The sequence below is a fragment of the Acomys russatus genome, chromosome X, assembly GCF_903995435.1.
Source record: "Acomys russatus chromosome X, mAcoRus1.1, whole genome shotgun sequence".
NCBI classification, from domain to species: Eukaryota; Metazoa; Chordata; class Mammalia; order Rodentia; family Muridae; genus Acomys; species Acomys russatus.
This window is the reverse complement of record NC_067169.1, coordinates 83,368,487-83,374,936: the sequence shown is the minus strand read 5'-3', so window position 1 is coordinate 83,374,936 and position 6,450 is coordinate 83,368,487.

Below are 6,450 nucleotides of genomic sequence, written 5' to 3'. Positions count from 1 at the left end.
CAGGCTAGCCTTGACATCACTATGAAGTTCAGGATGGCTGTGATGTACCCATCCCACTTCAGCACCACTCCCTACTGCCACCATGTACAGCAACATATAGGAACTAAATGATGTTTTTCTCCCCTTCCCCTGCCCCCACCTCGCCTTGGAACACTCTGAACTTCTACCCCAAATGTCTTTGTTACATATGTTACTCAAAACATTCTTGCTTAATTGAAAACAAGAAAGACATGGTACTATTTGAGGGAAATAATGGGTCCAACAAGAGGGGTTTCAGAGGGATGTGTGACTACAGTGGAGGAGGAAGACAAGAAGGAAGTATACCATTTATGTATGAAATACCACAATCAATCCCATTATTTTATACATTTGTTTAAAAAAATTCCACATGGATGATAAAATGAAGCTACGCCATCATGTTACATATAGTTAGTGGGGAAAGTGTCCTAATTGAAACTCTTTAATTTTTAAATTGCAACTGAGATCAAAGATTAAGAAATAAAAAAGCTTTAGAAAGACTTCCACCTCTGGCAAGGACAGAGAATAAGTATTATCCTACCTCAAAAAGCAGACAAAAATGTGGGAAAAAGCTTTGTAAAGAATAGTGTACACGAAGCAGTAAAAGATTAGTATCCCCACAAGATGAGAAACGTGATGAGCCCTGTAATTATTTTGATGCAGTGCATTTGACGGGCCGTGAGAAGTGAAGAAAACTCCCTGAATTGAAGAATCAGAATGTGAATCATCAATTTTAGCTTTTCCAAAATTGCATTACACTGGAAAGTTTTTTTAATATTTTATTAATTTATTCATGTTACATCTCCATGGTTATCCCATCCCTTGTATCCTCCCATTCCTCCCTCCCTCCCATTTTCCCCTTACTCCCCTCCCCTATGACTGTGACTGAGGGCGACCTCCTCCCCCTGTATATGGTCATAGGGTATCAAGTCTCTTCTTGGTAACCTGCTATCCTTCCTCTGAGTGCCACGAGGCCTTCCCGTCCAGGGGACGTGGTCAGATATGGGGCATCAGAATTCATGTGAAAGTCAGACCCCACTCTCCACTCAACTGTAAAGAATGTCCTGTCCATTGGCTAGATCTGGGGAGGGGTTTGACGTTTACTGCACATATTGTCCTTGGCTGGTGCCATAGTTTGAGCAGGACCCCCTGGGCCCAGATCGCACATCATAATGTTCTTCTTGTAAGTTTCTAGGACCCCCTGGATCCTTCTACTTTACCGTTCTCCCATGCTTCTCTCATCTAGAGTCCCAGTAGGATGTTCTCCCCTCTGTCCCAGTTTCCTGGTAAGTGAAGACTTTCATGGGACATGCCCCTTGGGCTAGTGTGCAGATATAAGTGAGTATATACTGTTTGACTCTTTCTGTTTCTGGGTTAACTCACTCATTATGATGGAAAGTTTTGAACATAACATATACACAACCACTATCCAAGCATATGTTGCCTAGCAGAGAGACACTGAAGTTACAAGCATGCAAATATAGAAATAGTCAGGGCACAGTAGATAGTAAGTCATGAACACAAGCCACCAAGAGACCCAAGAGTGGTATATTAATCTAAAAACAAAGCAAAAAGTCAGACCTTGGAGAAAAAGTGACTACTACAGACACAGAAATATATTTTGACCTATAAGGAAACATAACAACTATATATACAAGCAAAAATAAATTCCTAAAGTGTATAAAATAAAATGTTAGAGCTGAAGTGACAAATATACAATTCAACAATCAGAGTTACAGAAGTTAATACTTAACTTTCAGTCATGGATAGAACAACTGGGAAAAGATTAACAAAAGAAGAGAAGAGGGGCTGCAGAGGTACTTAGGAGCACTAGATGCTCTTGCAGAGGACCTTGGCTCACTACCCAGCACACACACAGTGGCTAATAACCATCTTTAACACCACTTTCAGGGGTTCAATTGCCTTCTTCTGACCTCCAAGGATACCAGGGACATGAGTGATATACACACATACATAGAGGTAAAACATTCATTCACATGATATATATATCAGATTTCAACAACATTATGTTCAAATGATGTCTAACAGAGTTCTAAAATATATACCTTTTAGTTTTTGATGTTATATAACAACATTTCCCTTTCCTTCCTCCAAACTCTCCTTGCTCTTTTTCAAATTCATGACCTATTTTTTTTCATTAATTTTATTACATATATATGTGTTATTGAATGGATGAAGAAACAAAATCCATCTACTTGTTGCTTAAAAGACTTTTATAGACTGCTTCTTTCTCTCAATGATAACAGAAGACACATTGTTCCAAAGAGTAGCTGGGACATATTCAGAGTGGTATCATATGTTACTTAACAAAATAAGTCTCAATACATTTTAGGTCTTAAAAATGATAAGATGCACACTCTCTAACTTTATTGGAATAAAATAAACTGGCAGAATAATGGAAAACTCACAAAAGCAGGAAAAGTATCTAACACTCCTGTATTAACCAATGGACAAGAAAAGACGTTGCCCTATTAAAGGGCAAACCCTTAAAGAAAACTGGCTCTCCCTCTCCCAACTGCTATCCTTTGCCAATAGCTCCTCTCTTCAAGGTGGAACATTGTGCCCTCTCAATGCTGGGGTTTTTTGTTTGGGTTGAATTTGCACAGGTTTTGTGAATGCTGTCACAATTTATATGATTTCATCTGTGCAACTGCCCTGTTGTGCCTGGAAAACAACTTCATTTTACTGCCCACCACCTCCCTCTTACATTCCTTCTGCCAGTCCCTTTTTCTACAATGATCCCTGAACCTTTGGGAGGAGGGATTGCAATATAAATGTCCCAGTTAAGTCTGAGCATTCCACCATCTCTTATTCTCTGTCATTGGAATAACATGCGCACAATATATATATATATATATAATTAGACTTGATTTTTTTAAATGAGGACCAAAAGTTAGGGTGGGTAGAGAAGGGGAATTGGGTCTCAGATAAGTTGGAGGGAGGGGAATGAATATGATTAAAATACATTCGATTAAATTCTCAAGGAACTTTTTTTAAATGAGAAAAAAAAAAAAAGAAAACAAGTTTCCACTTAAAAGTAAATTAAAACAACAACACAAAAGCAAACAAACAAAAAAAAGCCCAACACTTACAGGATATACGTAGACAGCATTTAGATGAAATGTTATTTACAAGTAAATGTCTTTATTGAAAAGAAGAAAGAGCAGATGAGCTAATGGCTCAGCTGATATTAGCACTTCCTGCCAAGACTGAGGATTTGAACTCCATCCCTGTGGCCCACATGGTGGAAGGAGAGATAAGACTTATACTAGCTGTCATTTGATCTCCACATGTGTACCATGGTGATCCTATGCTACCTCATTATAATTAATGTCTACTTCTGAGAGAAGGCAGAGGCATGAATCTGGAGGAAGAGGGGAGTGGGTTGAAGGACAGGAGGAGGGGAAGGAGGAGAAACTGGTGTTGGAATGAGAGAAGAATCAAAAAAAAAAAAAGAAGAAAAGAAAAAAGAAAGGAATTAACAATACAGAAAAATGGAAGAATTAGGAAAGAAAAACAAGCTCAACAAAATTGATACACCTCTGTTTAAGTTAGGAATTAAAGAAAACATAATTATCCTTGAGGACAGAATAATGACTACAGAACACTCTGAAAGATTGCATGCAAATCAATTAAATGTATTAGATAAAATAATCTAGAGAAGGATATGAACTGTCAAAATTTGACACAGGTAAATGGAAACTGTATTGATATAATAACTAATGAGAAGAATCAATACTTAAAGACCAGGAGAGATAACTTCACTTCTGACTCATATTAAAAATTAAAGGACAATTAACAGTGGTTCTTCATGAAAATCTTATCCCTAGAATCAAATGAAAATGGAGGTATAATGCCCCAATGTCTCTGAGGCATAAGGGACCAAAGCAGGATCCTCTGGCGTGCTCGGCAAGCACACTACATCTCTAGTCCTCATTATTTTGATTCAATAAAGTACTGGAGTTTACAGCCTGTTCAATCAAGGAAATATATAAAAGGCATAAAAATTGTAAAGGAAAAATATGAAATTGGTTTGTTTGCACATAACATGACCTTATATAAAGAAAATCTCAAGGAATTGAAAAAAATAATGCTAGAGATATTAACTTATTGACTAAGGTATCAGAATACATTGTTAGTGAGACAGAGAGAGAGAGAGAGAGAGAGAGAGAGAGAGAGAGAGAGAGAGAGAGAGAGAGACAGAGACAGAGAGAGACAGAGAGAGAGAGAATTGTATTCTTAAACAGGAGCAATGAAAAAATCTGTAAAAGATACTGAGAACTATTTAACATATAGTAATATCAAAAAGGATAAAATATTTATAAACAAAGAGATACATGAATAAGACTGAAAACTACAAAATGTCAATGAAAAACATTAAAGAACCTGTATAGAAATGGAAAAATACATGTTCATGGGTCAAAAGTCTTAGTAGGAAAATACATTTCCCAAGGCAATAAAGGGATCCAATACACTTTATCAGAATTACATTTGTCCTCCATTTCTTTTTTCACTACTTGATAAGCCAAATCTAACATTCCTATAGACTTGCAAGGAAGCCTGAACATCAAAAAGTCTTGAAAATAAAGAACAAAGTTGGAAGATTTACACTGTGTTGCTCTAAAACGTTGCGTTAATCTAGATGGTGTGCTCCTGAAACAAAGACAGACATGCAGAAGAATGAAACTGAATAAATGTTCAGAGATAAATCTATGCATCAATGAATAATTGATTTTTGTATAGACACTGACACTGTTTGAAGAAGAATAGTCTTTTCAGCAAATGCAGATGGAATGCCTGGATAGTTCATATAAAAGAAGTTAGACATTTATTTCACACTATGTGTAAAAAAAAATAATTAAAAATGGAACGATACCTAAATGTAAGAGTTAAACTCATGTAATTCTTAGAAGGAAGTATACCCTAAGATTATGAAAGGATTGTCTGGCTATAACAGAACATCAAAAGAAAGAAGAAGAAAAATAGTTAAATGAGAGTTTAACATATTCAAAATCTCATGAGTTTTAAAGAGCACCACCAGCAAAGCTAGGCATGGCAACACAGACCCCTAATCTCAGCATTTAGGAGGAGGAGTGAGGCCAGCAACATGAGAAAATGTTTGCAAATTGCCTATCTGATACAGGACTTGTCTCTATAGTGTGCCAAGTATTCTTACATCCAACAAAAGACAACCCAATTTAAAAAGGAGCAGATTATCTGACTACATAATTCTTTAAAGACCTGAGAATTGTCAACAAATATAATAAGTTATTAGGGAAATCAAAGACCGCTGCTGATCTGAAGTACATAACAAAATATTTTCAAAAAGGAAAGAATGCAAGAAAATTTTTAAAAAGTTAGGAAGTTTGGGGTATGTGTGTACAAAAACTGGAACCCTAGTATATCATAGGTAAGAATGTAAAGTAACATGGCAAAAAGTGGTTTGGTAGTTTCTCAAAAGCATAAGCATAGAACTAATAGACAACTCCAGAACCCTATTCTTGAGTATATATCTGAAAGTTAGGAAAACCATTCTAAATAAATACTTGTATTGGGGAGGGTTGGTCACAGCAACACTCACAATCAGCAAAAGGCAGAAACAACACAGTTGTCAGCAGTGAGATAAACAAGACAGTGGCTTATCCATACAATGGATTCTTATACAACACACACACACACACACACACACACACACACACACAAAAGAATGAAGCACTCACAAGTGCTCTGATGTGAATGAAACTTGAAAACATGCGAAATGTAGGAAACCAAGTGAGAGATGCTGAATATTGTATGGCACTCTTCATATGCAACATGCAGAATTAGTAAATCCATAGAAACAGAAAGAAGATTAGTAGCTCTTGGGGGTCTTTAGAGAAGACTTAAGATTGCTTAATGGATATCAGGTTCTCTTTGGGGATGAGGAAATGTTTTTCAAGTAGATAGAGATGGTCATTGGGAAGGTTGTGAATGTCGTAAACACTGCTTGAATTATTTGCCTTAAAATGATTAGTTGTGTATATATTTCTCCTGAATTAAAAAAAAAAAATAAAAGAATTGAAGTGTTAGCACATGGCTGCTTCCACTTGCTTAGAAGGGATAAAAGAAAAAGTAGGTTTTGGGGGTAAGGAGGAAGTACTGGTGAAAATGTATACGGGCTGACAGTACTTCCTGTTATATGGGGAGAGTGTTCTGTACTGCTGCTAGTATTAGGCATTATTAGGGAAAGAATGAGCTGCCTGCCACCTTGGAAAGTACAGTTAACATACAGACATTGTTACAGCTGGCAACCTCAAGGCTAAGCTTGTTTATTTCCTAATTATCATACGCTAACCCAATCTTTATTTCGATGTAGGTTCTCACAGTATCTTTTACCACTTCTCTAATCTCATAGACTACTACATACTTTTT